Below are 17266 nucleotides of genomic sequence, written 5' to 3' on the forward strand. Positions count from 1 at the left end.
GCATATAGATTCTTAGCCTCTTTGGTTAGGTTTATTCCTAGGTATCTTATAGTTTGGGGTGCAACTGTAAATGGGATTGACTCCTTAATTTCTCTTTCTTCTGTCTTCTTGTTGGTGTACAGAAATGCAACTGATTTATGTGCATTGATTTTATATCCTGACACTTTACTGAATTCCTGTACAAGTTCTAGTAGTTTTGGAGTGGAGTCTTTTGGGTTTTCCACATATAGTATCATATCATCTGCAAAGAGTGATAGTTTGACTTCTTTGCCGATTTGGATGCTTTTAATTTCCTTTTGTTGTCTGATTGCTGAGGCTAGGACTTCTAGTACTATGTTGAATAGCAGTGGTGATAATGGACATCCCTGCCGTGTTCCTGACCTTAACAGAAAAGCTTTCAGTTTTTCTCCATTGAGAATGATATTTGCGGTGGGTTTTTCATAGATGGCTTTGATAATATTGAGGTATGTGCCCTCTATCCCTACACTTTGAAGAGTTTTGATCAGGAAGGGATGCTGTACTTTGTCAAATGCTTTTTCAGCATCTATTGAGAGGATCATATGGTTCTTGTTCTTTCTTTTATTAATGTGTTGTATCACATTGATTGATTTGCGGATGTTGAACCAACCTTGCAGCCCTGGAATAAATCCCACTTGGTCGTGGTGAATAATGAAAGGCTCAGTTTTAACTCCTTCTTCAAGTCTACATTTCCTGATTAAGGTTCCCATGTCACATAAAACTGAGATTAAATAAGTTTCATGCTTTTCTGTTATTAATGGGCTTTATGTTACAGCAGCCCCAGTGGATAGAAGGAAAGATATTTTTCCTCCTCTACATTTTTGCCTTTGAGTCTTTGCTTAAATGTCATTTTCCCAATGAGGTCCACCCTAACCACCTGGTTAGAATTACAAAGCCCCGCTTACTTCTATTCCCACAGCCCTCAGTACTCTGCTAAATGCTGTAAAATTTACTTATTGCTCATGGTGATTATTTATTGCCGTCTCCTTCCTCCAATCTGTAAGATCTACCAGCCAGGGATCTCTTTATTTTACTGTTCACAAATACATTGCCAGCTCCCATAACAATGGCATATAGGAAGAGTCAATAATATTTTGTTTGAATTGAAAGACAGGGAGAGGCAGGAGCAGAGAGGGAGAGAGGGAAAGTGTGGGAGGGGAGGAAGAAAGATTAGGGAATAGTGTAATATTTTTCTAGGGGAAGGGGGCCTCATCTGGAGGTACTTTTCTTCTACTAGCTTGTTGTCTATTACCTTGTTTGGTTAATATCAGAAATAAAAGCAAGAGCAATTTCTTGGTCTAGTGTATAGGCTGGTCTTAGGGTTAGCTCACCTGAAATGATGTCTCATGCATGTCAGTCACTTCAAAGGGCTTCAAAGTTATACACCTGGACCCCCTCAGCAATTTGATTCCAAGTACTCAAAGGCCCTGCGGTAAGAATTGGGGACAACAACCCCACAGTGTCTCGGGGTCCCTCTGGTACTCTACGATCTGTGTCCTTCCAAGAGACACACCCAACAGATTGACCGCAGATCACAGGGAAAGGACTCCCGCGGGGAGGAGGGTTGGCAAACACCCTTTCTTTGTCACTGGGACCTCTAGGGCGAGCCTCCAGGAGTGAACCAAGGACCCAGGATGGGCTCCTATACTGGGGCAGGAAGCCTTCCGCTAACTCTTGGTGGGTGGGGCTCTAAAGTTGCCGTCCTCCCCTAGGCTTTCTTTCTCAGCTTCTTCCGAGACTGAAGACAAACCACTTTCTCTCTCAGCATTGTCAGAGAAAGAAGATGAACAAGGGGTGGGACCCAAGGGAGCATTAGCAAACCACACAGTGAGGTCTTCTGATGGTCACAGCAGCCACTGGTCCCAGATGAAGGGAGAAAGGATGGAAAAGGAGCCCATCCAGGTGTGGGGCTGAATTCTATATAAGCAACAAAGCAGCCAGGCTCTGCCCCAACACCCCCTCCCCCTCCCCGCCAGGCTGTAGCCCTGCGGCAAGAGGAAGCTGGAGAGCAAGAAAGAGTGGCCCTTGGAATTAGGAATCAGGTCGCGAGTTTACCTCTTGCAAACCAGCTCCCTGGAAACCCGCAGGGAAGGGATGACTCAACACACACATCCCAGAATCCTCACTGGCTCCTGGCAAATGCGCCTTCCCCCACCCCCTCAGCCACAGCTGCTGGGGAGAATGCAATGTGCCTCCTTTCTCTTCTTCCTCCTGCACTGTTCACATGGAGCCACAAACACAGAAAGACCTTATTCACAGGCTCCATCGCTTGGCCCTCTATTGAAAGCTTTCTGCAAATGCAAATTCCTCCGAAGTGGATTCTTTTCAAACACTTTCAAGTTGCTTATTCCCACTGAGAGCAGTTAGACCCAGACTTCCCTAAGCTGGAGGCTCCTTAAAAATACTTACGGTTAAAGGAGGAATGTCCGAAACAGCCAGAAAGCAGACAGGCTAGACAACCAAAGGCGGTTTCTCTGGGCCTCCCCTCATTGGGGGTGCACAGGTGGGAAGCCCCCTATTTTTGCAGTCTGTGCCCCTCTCCCAACTTGGCCTTGCCTCTTTCATTCAGCACCACTTTGTGCCAGTGCCCACGTTAGTCCTGGGTGATGGGCCCAACAACAAGACAGAATTGTTGCCCACCAGAAGCAGATATCCACAGAGCTTGACAGGTCTCTGAAGGAGCAAATTTTCCTCTCTCCTGGGGCCCTGAGCCTGCCTGCTCCTTTTACTACACAGAACCCAGAAGTTCTGGTCTCAGCCACTCCCCAGAGGACCGGATCCCAGTGGTGGGATGACTGCTGTTGTCAATAAGATTGGGTATTTTAAGTCTTGTATTTGTAGACGAAGCCCCTTCTCCAGTACTTCCGGCTCAACCTCCTGCCAGGTCTCCTGGGGTGCCCCTCCCTCCCACAGAGGCAGTCCCTGGAGGAGGGGATGCCCTCTCCTCTCTCAGACATCAGATAGGATTCAAGCAGAGGTAACTGAGGAACAGAGGATTCCCCCTCTTCCCCGACTATCTTTCCTACCCCACACCAACTGATCACTTGGTTAAAATGGACATTTTTGTTCCCTGATTATATAAGGACTTCAGACTACATATGTGGGACCCATTCTTTTAATTTCTCATGGAAATCTTTCCAATAGCTTGTTTTCAGCAGCTGCATGACGTCCCGTCACGTGACTGTTTCATACTAGATCAAAAGAGACTCTGAAGGGTACCTGGTTATGACACCCCAAACATGCCACTTTGGTCTTAAGGATTACTTTGAATCAAAAGCACTTAAAGAATGCAGCTCTGGGAAAAGCATTCTGATCTCCCCTTTTCTCTCTGGAAGCAGATTAAAAACCCATATGTGAAAGATGCCCTCCCTCTCCACCGGAGGGAACGTAACATTCTTATCATCAAGGACAAGTAGTTGAGACCTAGAGAATTCTATACCCACAGCCTTCGTGTAGATACTTCTTATCTTCCTTTAGCCTCCCCACGCAGTTTAATAATTTTCCCACAGTTGTCTCTCTTTGTTCAACCTGATGGAAAAAATCCACCATTTCTCTGGGTATCCACTTCCTTTTAAGAGTTCCCATGTCATATAAAACATATAAATGTGTATGTCTTTCACCCACTAACCTAGCCTCTGTGTCTAATTCTCAGTCTCAGACAAAAATAAATAAATAAATAAAAAGAAAGAAAGAAAGAAAAAACCTTAAGAAGCTAGAAGGGAAACGTTGCCTCGCCTACAGTGACAACAGGCAATGGCCTCTATTCTAGTACAGTTGCCACAGGCCTCTCCCTTTCCCAGCATTCCAAGCGAGAGTCCTACGATTCACTCTAATTGGACCGCCTTGCATCACACGACCCACGGTGATGGACTGAGCTGATTGGCTTAGGCCACCCAAGGGCCCAGCCACCGGGTGGACCGAGGTTAGCTTCCCCTGAGTAGGGGGCACTGGGGAAGGCAGAATATCTGAATGAAAATTAGGTTATTTTAAATAAGGAAGACTGGAATGCTGGGAAGGTGATCAACATATGTTGATTCTCAATTGGTTTTTCCTTTTTATAGCAGTTCACTTGCTGATGGGTGTATGAGTTTCTCAAGCCTTTCACATCACAAGGAACATCCCTGAAGATACCCACTTTTTGCGTAAGATTCTTTCTCAATGCCCTGCTCCTCTGTTACCAGACTCCTCCCCCCATACCCTCTTCAGACTCACCTGATCCCTCGCTCTGTGAGTCCGTGGCCCCAAGATCAAACTTCATTATATGACTTCCATAGCCTGAGCAATGAACACAGAAATGAGCCAGGGTGGCCTTCTAGGGTTGGGGCATGTGATGTCCAATTCTCACTCCACGGCAGCCAGTTACGGTGGGAAAGTACTCCTCTCAGGCTAGAAATCCAGGAAAGATACCCTCATGGGCCCACATACCATGTCTTTTTAGACTAATTAATCATTCTTCCTTTAAGCCAGGCACATCCTGTTACAGACTGACCTGGCATCAGATAAAGTATCTGTAGCCCCTTCTATCCCACCCATGGGAAAATAGAGGAAGTGGATAGAAATCTGACGGTAGTGAATGCCGTACTGTGCTACCGGATCAAGACACCCATTCCCTTAGATGCCAGAAGTGTTGGCCCCTGAGTGCTCACAGCTGTGCCCGTCTCTGGAAATTGCCCTCAGCTAAAAAAAAAAAAGAAAGAAAGAAAGAAACAAAAAAAGAAAAGAAAAAACATATTGCTTCACCCGAGATCATGCCATCCCCCAAGACCCCCAAGAGGCAAGATGAACCTAAGGACCGGTCTGCAGAGACAGAAAAATGTTCCCCTCTTCCCTTCTAGGTTCTTTGGGTTGTCTAATAATTGGCATAAGATAGATTAATAGGCGAAAACAAATTTAATTACATATGTACGGGTGCCCCATAAAAATGGGAGACTCAAAGGCGGTCAGGCAATTGAGGTTTTTGTGCCATCGTGAGCAAAGGCAAGGGATGGGAGCCTGGGGCTTCAAAGGGGAGAAAGGAAATTCACAGGAAGATGAGAAGAGCAGATGTTTAGTAATCAAACGTCCCGCCATGCAGATGTCTTTCTCATAAAAAGAAGTTATCACTGATAAAAGCTCACTCTCTGGGCTGGCCCCCCCTATGCCAATTATTTTAGGCAGTTTAGGGAGAGGTTAAAAAAAAAAAGCTTTTCCTGAGTCTGTTGGGACTTGACTGCCTGCGCTCAAAATAATTCACAAGCTGAAGGGGCATGTTTGGGGGGTGGCTATTCTGCTTGCCTTCAGGTCCATGTGGGGGTAAAAAGGCCTGGATTCGAGTCTCTTTTTGAGACAACTCTGAAAGACCATCCCAGCCTCAGAGCTCCCTATGCGTCCCAGTTATCTACCACCACACAACAAACTGCCCCAAGACTTAGTGGCAGAAAACAATGATTGGTTATTGCCCATGTTTCTCTGGGTTGATGGGGCTCAACAAGATGGTTTGTGGTATAGCTGAGGTCACTCCTTCAGGTGCATTGAGCCGGCAGTGTGGTGGGAGCTGGAACACCCACATTCATCTCTTATCCTCAGTGTCCTCTCCACGTTAAGTACCCTTTTATGGGCTTCCTTACACATGGCAGCTGAATTCCAGGGAATGTCCCAAGAGGACAAGCCCCACTGTGCAGGCCCTGAATAAGCCTCTACCTGCATCATTCTTGCTAATGTCGCATTAGCCAAGCCTGAGTCAATATGGAACTATATGAGGATGGGAATGCCAGAAGGTTCGGTGGACTGGGGGCCCATCAGTGTCACAACTGACAGTCTAGCTAATAATTTGTATCCACTTGTGAAATAGAGTCACCCCTCAAAACAAAACAGAACTTCCAAAGTAATTTTCCATGCCAGCACCACAGTGAGGCCTGAGGTCCAGGATCTCACCATGAAAATCAGACCCAGGTGGGATGATACTTTCATGGTGTGATTCGTCAAGTGTAGCTCTTCACGTTTGGTTTCTTAGGTGCAGAGGCCTGTGAACTACGAAGACCAGTTGTCTTCCCAACACACACCTGACAACTACTGGTAAGGCAGAGACAGGAAAATATAATAGATACTCTCTCATTCAAAAGTTGAGGAGAAGGGAGGCACATAATAATGACAAGCCCATAACTATAACAAAAAATCTTTCCACATACACATTTAGTTTCCTCTCACAAATTTTGGTGTTTTATTGTTGCTCTAACGCAAGTAAAATTATTTCCTAATTTCACATGTGCTGTTTTAAGATGTTATGTAAGATTGTGTTGTTTAATTCCCATTTATTTGAGAACTTTCTGGTTATCGTTTTGTTATTGATTATTAATTTTGATACCTCTGTGATTGACGACTAATACCTCAGATAATGTACTCAGCATGTTTTCAATCCTTTGAAATTTATTGAGGCTTGCTTTATGGCCCAGCCTATGGTCTCTCTTGGTGAATGTTCTGTATGCTTTTTTACACAATCTGACAATCTCAGCTTTGTATATAAAAGTATTTAGTTCATTGATGTTAAATAACTATTAACATGGTTGGGTTTAAGTCTACCATCTTGGTTTAGTTTTTCACTTGTCCCTGAAGTTTGTTTTTTCTCTCTTTATCCTTCTCTGCCACTCTTTGGGTGAACTGTCATTTGCTATGCCACTTATCTCATCTATTAGCTTTTTAGCTAAGCTTCTTGGTGTTGCTTCTAGCTGTTTTTTTGTTTTGGTGTTTTTTTTTCTAAAAACTGAAACATGCATCTTTAACTTATCCATGGTGTTGGGGAGCTTGGGTGGCTCAATTGTTAAGCTTCTTGTAAGGATGAAGCCAGACACTTTCTTCAGTCATCTCTTGAGCAGCTCTGGTCAGCTAGATCTGAGCAAGTCAGGTTTTGTGTACAAAAGGTACAGCCAACGTCATTGAGCTAGAAAATCCACAAAGATTACTGGTGATGTGGGGTCAATTTTCCACATTGGTGCATCTGAGGATGACTTGAGAGCATCTCAAAAGCATCAGTGAACAGATTTAGTGTAAGGCTGTGGACAGAAGTACTTTGTATAATTGCATCAAAGTTTGCAATAGGGCACCTGGGTGGCTCAGTTTGTTAAACATCGCCTTCAGTTCAGGTCATGATCTCGGGGTCCTGGGATGGAGACCCACCTGCAAAGGACTCCCAGCTCAGTGGGGAGTCTGCTTCTCCCTCTCCCTCCACCTCTCCCCCATTCATGCACATGCAGGCACACACACACATGCACACACTCTCTCTCAAATAAATAAATAAAACTTGTTTTTAAAAAGTCACAGGAATCATTAGGAAGAAGGGAAGATTAGGAGAAATAATGTGAAGCCAGAGATAAGGTTGATACACAAAATACTTACGATGAAAATCCTCTACACTTACTAGATATGGGCCACAATTTGACTCTGAACTTACTAGCAGTCCATGCAAAGAAAGAAACAAGCCCAGCCATATTACTCACAATGTTTAGTATATATAAACAAATCAAGTGCTTAATTCCAAGACCAGAAAGGAATGTCTTCCATATGCTTTCATACAAAGGGCCTATGTAATATAGCAAGCAAGGCCCTAAAAACATCCTTATTGTAAATAAAACAATGAGTGCCATGGGTTGGTGTCAACAGTCACCCTTCTTTAAGTCAATGGCATTACAAAGGCACCTGAGGGCAAAGAGCATGTGATCATCTAAGATGTAGTACATAAACCCAAAGTAAATGCTAACAAGGCTAGAGCCCTCATGCATGCCTGAATGTGTGACTGCCGTTCAGACAAGTCTTACTAATTGTTGTTTAATTCAACCAAATGTTTGCTGAGCATCAAACAAGAGTGAGTGTGAGGTCATGGCTCTGATCTGGCAAGGACCCTTAATAGTCTCTGTTTGACAGTTGAATGCAGATGTCAATGTCTAAATAGGCAGCTGAGCTAGGGGCAGGGTTAACAACCTCTTCTGAAATTCAAGGTCTCCAGATGTCCCCCCACAGAGGCCAGACAGGACCAACCAGGCAGGACCACTTTGGTTTCATCCTCACACACAAATGACTGACACCTCAAATTCTTAGGCTAGTATTCCTCACCTTTTCAGGTTCAAGAACCATTTTTAATCCACCCTGCCCCCGAACATGTATAGTAATTATAACTTTGGGACTGGCTGATTGAAGAATATATAAAATGACAGACACCTTCTTAAAAACTATGCATGTAATAAATTGTAGAAAAAGAATGTGTAACTCTGTATGGTAACTGATGTTAGCTAGAATTATTGTGATTATTTTGAAATATATGCAAATATTGAATCATTGTGTTGCATATCTGAAACTAACATGCTACATGTCAACTGTACCTCAATAAAGAGGAAAGAAGGAAAGAAAGAAAGAAAGAAAGAAAGAAAGAAAGAAAGACCTAACTACATAGATAAGCAGTAAGTGAAGATAAAAATCTCCAATATTGGGGCACCTGTGTGGCTCAATCTTTAACCATCTGCCTTCAGCTCATGTCATTATCCCAGGATCCTGGAACTGAAACCCACGTCGGGCTCCTGCTTCTGTGGGAAGCCTGTGGCTCCCTCTCCCTCTCCCCCTGCTTGTGTTCCCTCCCTGATTGTCTCTCTCCCTGTCAAATAAATAAAATCTTTTTAACAAATCACCAATAGGGGTGCCTGGGTACTTCAGTGGGTTAAAGCCTCTGCCTTTGGCTCAGGTCATGATTTCAGGGTCCTGGGATCCAGCCCCGAATCTGGTTCTCGCTCAGTGGGGAGCCTGCTTCCTCCTCTTCTCTCTCTCTCCCCCTCCTTCTCTCTCTCTCTGCCTGCCTCTCTGCCTACTTGTGATCTCTGTCTGTCAAATAAATAAATAAAATCTTTTTTAAAAAATCACCAATATTTTGGCTGCCCAGCCTCTATTCCTCTCTATGGAAGCCAAAGGTGAATCAAATATTCTCTCATTCAGCTTCTTTATATCAGGTAATCCAAACTTAGCCAGGTAGGTGCTCCTGCCAAGGACTTTGAATTGTGAAGGAGTAATGCAAAGGCCCTGTGGTCAGTCAGGTAATATTCACAGTGATTGCGGCACAGTTAGGAGTTTCGCAGCATAATCCTGAGGGGCCAGCAGTAGTAATGCTAGGGTCAGCTTCCCAGGCAGACAGTTATTGGGAGGATACTTCCATCAAAATGGTCTCTCTGGTTTCAGCAGAAGGTCCCAGAGTGGCAGAGTGGCTTCTCTGATATATCGGTTCACAACCCCTTGAATTGAATGGAGACTGGGTCCCCTTGAAAAAACACCATGTGATAACATCAAAAATGTATTCTGCCTATCTTACTCCTGCTTTTCCTACAGGGGGTTTGACCACATGTCAGGGAAACTGTGCCTTGGGGAAAGGAATGAATCAGAACTTTCAGGGGATTTGGGACAAAGCTCAAACCAACAGTAATCCTAGGGGGACCAGCACACCACCAGACTGAGTGATAAATGGAGCTTTGGTTGGAGTCCTGCTCATAGAACTGTTGGAATCCTGAACCCATCACTTCTCCAGTGCCTCGGTGTAGGGTTGGAATAGATATCCTAAACCTCAGGCAGAATCCACACATTGGCTCTATAACCCAAAAGTAAGGACTATTATGATAGGAAGGACAAGGGAGAAGCCCTTGGAATCCCTTTCCCAAACTAACAGCAAATCTGAAGGAAATTCTAAGCCCAGAAGGGAAAATCGCTATTAGTATCGCTGCGAACATGTTGAAGGTGTGTGTCTGTGTGTGTGTGCACGTGCATGTGTGTACGTTGGGGCGATGATTCCTCTTATAGTCCTACATAACTCTCCTATCCGACCAGTGCAGAAGAAGCATGGGGAGGGAGTGGACACAGCAAGTCTCCTCCATTTTGTTTCTAAGCTTTGGACTGCCTGGGCCTTGATCACTTCACTGCCACACCTCACTCACTATGGGACATAATGCTGGTTCACTGCATTGATGATATTGTGCTTAGACTTAGTGAGGTGCCTTAGATGCTCTCATAGTACACGGGTTCCCTGACTTTCCCCAAATATTATCAACAATTCATAGAAAGATATTGACTGTCTTGGCTTTGCCCTCAAATGACAAGATGGCTGCCACAGGTCCAAATATCAAATCCACACAACAGTGTCCCAAAAAGAAGGAAGATGGTGGGCTATAAAGGACTATTCACCTTCCCTACTCAGGAAAGAAAATGTCTCCCAGAAGTATCTCCAGGGGACACTGAGGTACATACCCACACTGAGACCAGTCACCGGCAAAGAGGAGCATAGGTGGCTTAATCCACCAGTGATTCAACCCCTGGCCCTTTGTAACCATATCAGGGCTCCGTGAGCATGGAGGGGCAGTGAGTAGGGAAACATTGATGTCTGTTACAGCCAGTACCCTCGTCCTGTCCCTGTCTAGGTGAAAACCAATCTAAACTAAATTGTCAGTAAAGCCAGAGAAATCATCCTTGTAAGAGAATGACAGCATTACTTCTAGATCTGTGCTGCAATACGCTAACCATTGACTACCTGTGGCTATTAAACTTAACTTAAAATTAATTAAAATTAAATAAAAATTTAAAAACAGTGCCTTAGTCGCACTAGCCACATTTCAAGCACTCACCTGTGGCTCGTGGCTACCGTCCCAGACAGCACAGACATAAAACACCTTCATCATCACAAAAAGTTCTATTGGCAAGCACCGCTTCTGCTGCCAAGGATAAGTGATAAGAGGCTTCTTCTAAAGCTACAAGGTGAGGGCTTCACTGCCCCCCCCCCCACCCGGCCAGGGTCAGGCCACTCTCCAGTCATTGGCAATAACCCCTCGCCTTTGCCCAGCAAAGCCTGAGAATGGGGAGCTGAGCAGTCTTGAAGGCAGTAATCACAGAAGCTCTCTGTCATCTGTCATCTGGCGATGACACCCGAGTTTGGGGGCACACATCAGGATCCTGACCGAATCCTCCATTCATCTCTCTGGGCAGGAGAGGTGCTGGCCAGGAGCTGGTCGAAACAAACAATATCATTGTAAGATCAGTATTTAATGGTTACCTTGTGCAACGCCAGGCCCCCTGTGAAGAGCGATCAGGAATTCACCCCACTGCCCATATCCCCAAAACACACACTCTTTCTAGATCTCATCAGCCAGGGACAAAGGGGAAGCTGAAAGTGTGCAGAATGAGACAGACAGGTACCTGGGCAGGGGTCCCTGGTGAGCGCTGGCCCCGAGGCCCACCCCAAGGACACCCCAGTAGAACAGCGGATGTCCTACTGGACTGTCCTAGAAAGGGGTATGCGTGCTGAGCCCTGGGTGAGGAAGGGGGAATCCCTCTAGTGACAGCCCCCTTCTGATCCACTCAAACCTCAGGAAGCCTGACAATTAAGGTGCCACCATGAGCGAGGCTGGGGGAGGAAATAGACCCATTCAACTTTTAGAGCCCACAGCCACTTCCTGGCCAGTCTGGGCCAGTGCCATCCTCCTGCAAGGCCAGATCTTGGAGACTCATGCCCAAACTCAAACTTGCCCTAGCCAGGGGGGTTGTAAAGGAGGGCCAAGCTGAGTGACTTTAAGGTCACCCTGTGTCACTGCAGGCCAAGTCAGCTACCGCTCCCCTCTCTGCCACACCAGGGACCAGACACCAGCAGATCCTCATGAAGTCACCTTGAGGTGACCTTGAAGTGCCTAGGCCAGGGCACCAGGTGCAGACAGCCTCCCTAGGGTTGCATGCTAGAGCAGCATTTGGCCAACATTGCACTAGGCAGGAGCTGTAGGCCTGCCACCAATGCTCAGGCGGGCTGGTCACCTGTTCCCAGGTGCCAGGCAGAGCCAGGCCTGTGTCCCCGCTTCTGCATGGATGCTTTCAGCTGTTACTTGTAGCACGGGGATGGGGTCGGAAGCTCAAGGGTAGGAAGCTCAAGGGCAGGCTGAGGGCACGTTTCTGCAGGTGGAGGATTGCCTTCCTGGTCCCCAATTCCTTCAGCCTGTGCAGCTGTGCCCTGGGGGTGGTGGGGAGAATGGGGGACCTGCCCACCTCTCCTCCAGACACCACTGACCCATCCTGGGCCCAGCAAGTGTACAGCAGGGATGAGAGCGAGGGCCTTTCTGCCTGGCCAGCTTAACAGACATCCATTAGACCTTCATTTATCTAACGTTCAGGTAAAACTGAGCTGCTTGATCCTCCTGTGAGCACCAGCTGTCAGAGACATCTGCATTCCCAGGACCCCGACAGGAACCATCGGGCTGGGCTGGGATGAAGGGGAGCAGAAGATGTCACCCCAAAATGTGCCACTTTGGCATGTGGATTATTTGAGCTGAAGGCAGTCAAGACCCAAAGACCCAGGAAAAGCTTTTTCCCTCTCCTTTAACTGCCTAGAAGAATTTAGATAGGGGGCCTGACCCAGAAAGAGAACTATTACCAGATAGCTTTTTTTTGTTGTTATTGTTGTTTTTTAAGATTTTATTTATTCATTTGACAGATAGAAATCACAAGTAGACAGAGAGGCAGGCAGAGAGAGAGGAGGAAGCAGGCTCCCCGCTGAGCAGAGAGTCCGATGCCAGGCTCAACCCCAGGACCCTGGGATCATGACCTGAGCCTAAGGCAGAGGCTTTAACCCACTGAGCCACCCAGGCGCCCCTTGTTTTTTGTTTTTTATCAGAAAGACTTACCAGCATGACAGGGCCAATACCCGATTACCCAACACCTGTTCTTCTCATCTTCCTGGGACTTGTCCTCCTCCCTCTGGAGCCCCAGGTCCCTTGTCCCGTTCCTCAGCTCAGGACCTCATTTGAGCCTCAATTGTCCCACTGCCTTGAGTCTTATGTCTTTGTGGGACAGCAGTATGGATGTAATTAAATTTATTTGGCTCCTGTTAATCTCTCCTTTTTGGCTCCTGTTAATTTAATTCTTAGACCAGCCAAAGAATCTAGGAAGGGAAAAAAGGAAAATGTTCCACGCTTTGGGTGCCTGGGTGGCTCAGTCGGTTGAGCACCTGCCTTCATTTAGCTCAGGTCATGATCCCACAGGCCCCACTCCCCTCCCCTATAAGGCTTGCTGCTCAGCGGGAAGCCTGCTTCTCCCTCTACTACTCTCCCTGCTGTGTTCCCTCTCTCTTCCTCTCTCTCTCTATCACATAAATAAACAAACAAATAAATAAGTAAATAAATGGAAATGTTCCACCCTGACAACAAGGAAATGAAGTCTGAGTACAGCGCTACCCTTGGGGCCATCCAGCATCCGGGACACAGCACAGGGGAGTGGGGCTGCTTCACTGTCCCACCCACAGGCCCCAGTCAGACCCAGTCTGGAAACGTCCTCCTACCCCTGCCTTGGTCCTCTCTGGGTCCTGGGTACCCCTCCAGCTTCCTTCCTTTTCATGGTCTTCCTCACATTTAAGATTTTTTTTTTAAGATTTTATTTATTTATTTATTTGACAGACAGAGATCACAAGTAAGCAGAGAAGCAGTCAGGCGGGGGTGGGGGGAGGGGTGAGCTGGCTCCCTGCTGAGCAGAGAGCCGGATGCAGGGCTGAGCCAGGACCCTGGATCATGACCTGAGCCAAAGGCAGAGGCTTTAACCCACTGAGCCACCCAGGCGCCCCTACACATTTAAGATCTTTCTCCCCCTCTAGGGATTCCCCCGGAGCCCACACACTCTCCCCCAGTCCCACCTTCCTCAAAGCTCCAGAAACAACTGTTTTTTGTTTTTTTTTTAAAGATTTTATTTATTTATTTGACAGACAGAGATCACAAGTAGGCAGAGAGGCAGGCAGAGAGAGAGAGGAGGAAGCAGGCTCCCCGGGGAGCAGAGAGCCTGATGTGGGGCTCGATCCCAGGAATCTGGGATCATGACCTGAGCCGAAGGCAGAGGCTTTAACCCACTGAGCCACCCAGGCGCCCCCAGAAACAACTGTTTTAGGAGAGAAGAGCGAGGAAGGAAAGAAGTGAAGAAAGAGTAATGGGACAGGGAGAAAGGGGAAGGGATAGGGGAAGAGAGGAGAGAAGAGGGGAGGAGGGGAAAGGAGGAGGGAGGAGGGGGAAGAAGGCGGAGGGGAAAAGGAGGAGGGAGGGATAGAGGAGGGAGGACGGAGGCAGAAGAGCATGAAAGACAGGGAGAAAAGAGAACAAAGGAGGTACCCAAAACCAGACCAAGATCACTCCTTCTTTTTCAGATCAACAGGTTTATATCATTCTTCCCACCAAGTTCTGCTTGAGGGACCAAAGAGAAGCAAATTGCTTCAGAAATCCAGTTTCACTTTACGTCTTCATTGAAAACCAGGGAAATCAGAAAAAGCCTATTTGTTTTATGATGTTTTCAAGGGTGTGGACACAGAGGAGGAAAAAAATCATCTTGGTTTCCTGCCCCCCCCCCCCTTTTTAAGGTCTTTGCAGTTTCCTGTTAATTTAATACCTGAACCTTTGCCATGTAAATAACACAGGTAAAGATAAAATGTACCGGCCTGGACTCCGACCTTTGCTTAATACCCACCCCCTCTCTGATTCACCCTCCATCCCATCACTGGGAGGTTTGGGATTGTTACCTGGAAATTTCAAGCCAGAGAATAAATAGCTCAAGGCAGAGCGTGTTGGTTTTATTTTTATTATTATATTATTTTAATTAGAGAGAGAGAGTGAGCACAAGCAGGGGGAGCTGCAGGCAGAGGGAGAAGCAGGCTCCCTGCTGAGCAAGGAGCCAGGATGTGGGACTCAATCCAGGACCTTTGGAACACGACCTGAGAAGAAGGCAAACGGGGCCGAGCCACCCAGGTGTCCCACGTGCTGGTTTTAGAAAAGTCTGTGTCCAAAACTCAGAGCAGTTCTCTGGCCAGCTGCTGTGTCTTCTTTCTCCCACAAAGCTGTAACCTAGATGGGGTCAATTCCCTTTCCATTCACTTGGGAGGACTGGTCCCCCAACCCCCCAACCTCCCATCCCCACCTCCCACCTCTGTCACCTCTGCATCTTTTATGTACCCACGCTCTGCTGTGCTCGTCCTGCACTGCCCCATTTACTTAGACAAGAGTGATTTAAACAAGTGACTGAATTCCTCTTCCTCCTGTGGGGCACACTTGTATTTATTTCTTTTCTTGTTGGGAGTGCTTCCTCTAACAGTGTTTTCAGTGTTTTCCAAGAGGGGATCTATGTGAGACACCTTCTGAAACTTTAAATACCTGATAATTTGGCCAGAAATCAAAATCTAGGCTCAAAGTTCTTTTTCTGTAATACTTTAAAAATATAATTCAACTATCATCTTAAATTCAGTGTTGCTGTTGAGAAATCTGAAGGCATTCTGATTTTTTTCCTCCATCAGTCCTCTGTGATCCAGGTACCTGGAATACAGACGCGATGGCTGGCATTTTCACTGCCAGTTTGGATTATGAAGAGGAGATAGGGGAATAGTGAGCTGGATTGGGACCTGAGCCCTCAAAATAATGGTAATACAAAGTTACTCTATCAGCCTTGAATGGTCCACCTCCACACTTCTACAAAAGGGAAAATAAACTTTCATTGTGTTTGGAGTCTGCGTTATCAGTAGCTATTATTTGGAATCTGTGTTATTAATATCTGAAATGAATCTTAATTCATGTATTGTGTAAATCTGCTTCATCTTAAACTTTCCAGATTTCTGATTAGTTTTCCCAGTGATTGATGTTTTCCTGGTTATCAGCTACTGTGGCTACCTTGAAAGAGGCTAAAGCCTAAATTCTACCTTGTTTCCTCCTGGGGAGCTCAAAGAAGGGGGGAGGGGTGGTAAAGACAGGGCAATTGCCTGTGCTATTACAATGTAAATTGGGCTACCCCCCCAGGGTGCCTCTGACCCCCCAAAACTTACCAGGCACCTTTCTCAGTGAACTTCTTGGCACACTCTCCTGACCACTACACTTTTTTGTGAGCTAGGTCATGTGGGTGGAATGCCCTGACCCAGGCAGTGGGAAGAAGGGCCAGGACTGCTACAGGCTGCCAGATCTGATCGTTGTTCTGTGCTTCTGGCCTCAGCCTAATGTTACCATTCCCAGCTAGTGCAACTATTTTCTCCCTCAAAGCACCATGGCAATGACTGCGATAAGGCTGGGGCTGGGGGCTGGGGCTGGAGCTGGGCAATGATCTATCCAAGCCAATGTAGGCAAAGAAAAGTACACATTCCTTACAAGACATCCACTCAACCTATCCCCTACTATAGCACAGTCCTCATTTGGGGGGGGGGGCTGCTGTTTCCTTCCCACACCCACTACCTCCCAGACGGTAGAATGGGGAGGGCAGGTTCTCAGGGGGGTTTTTACATCCCTTTCTTAATCCTCACCAAAGTCTCTCTTGCATCTGTGGTATCTTCAGGATTGTCCCACAGGAAGGGGCCAGCATCTCAAGTACTCGACCATTTTGTCAGCCATGCATTACTTTTCTCATAACACCCATCACCAGTTGAAGCTGTTATTTATGTGTTTGTTTTTCTCTCTCTCTCCCAGCCTTCCTTAAAGCAGCCCCTCCATGAAGGCAGGATTTTGGCCTGTTCCCAGCTGTGTCCTCAGCACTGGGCAGTACCTGGCAGAGATGTTCAATAAAGACAAGTGGGACCTGGTGTTAGAACCCAACTCTGATTCTGGCTCAGGGCTTCTTGCTCCAAATCTGGGGCTTTTCCGACCTAATCCCTTGGATCTCTGCCCTGAGCAAAGAACATACACAGAGGGAAAAGGTTTATATTAACTAGACTCACAACAAAGATACAGGGTCCTTACTCCAGACACTGGCTAAAACAGCTGCTGGATAATTAGACTTAGAGGTGCTGCGTGTACATCTTCCAATCTCCACTGCTTGCACCCAGTAGATGCTCAAGAAAAGGTGTGTTTTATTGAATGGACGTATAAATTCTCCAGGAGGACATAATTCAGCATAATTAGATGGGACCGGAAATAGGGTTACTGAAGAGCAGATTGGGGGTTATACGGAGAAGAAGAGAGTTGAGCATGAACAAGCTCTTGATTGAAAAGGGTCTTTGGTCTATACAGTGTGACAAGGCAAAAGTAAAGAACTTTGCCCAGCACTGTCCAATGTCGCAGGCATGAACTGCACGCAGCTATTTTCGTTTAACATTAAATCACATGTAAAATTCAGCTCCTCAGTTGCAGTAGCCAGACTTCAAGTAATAATAGTCACATGGGGCTTTGCAGCTACTGCACTGGACAGTGTAGATAATACAAAACATTGTCATCATCAAAGACTGTTCCATCGGATGAAGGTGACCTAGACTCTTAGAATT

This window comes from Meles meles, chromosome 9 (genome assembly GCF_922984935.1).
Source record: "Meles meles chromosome 9, mMelMel3.1 paternal haplotype, whole genome shotgun sequence".
Classification (NCBI taxonomy): domain Eukaryota; kingdom Metazoa; phylum Chordata; class Mammalia; order Carnivora; family Mustelidae; genus Meles; species Meles meles.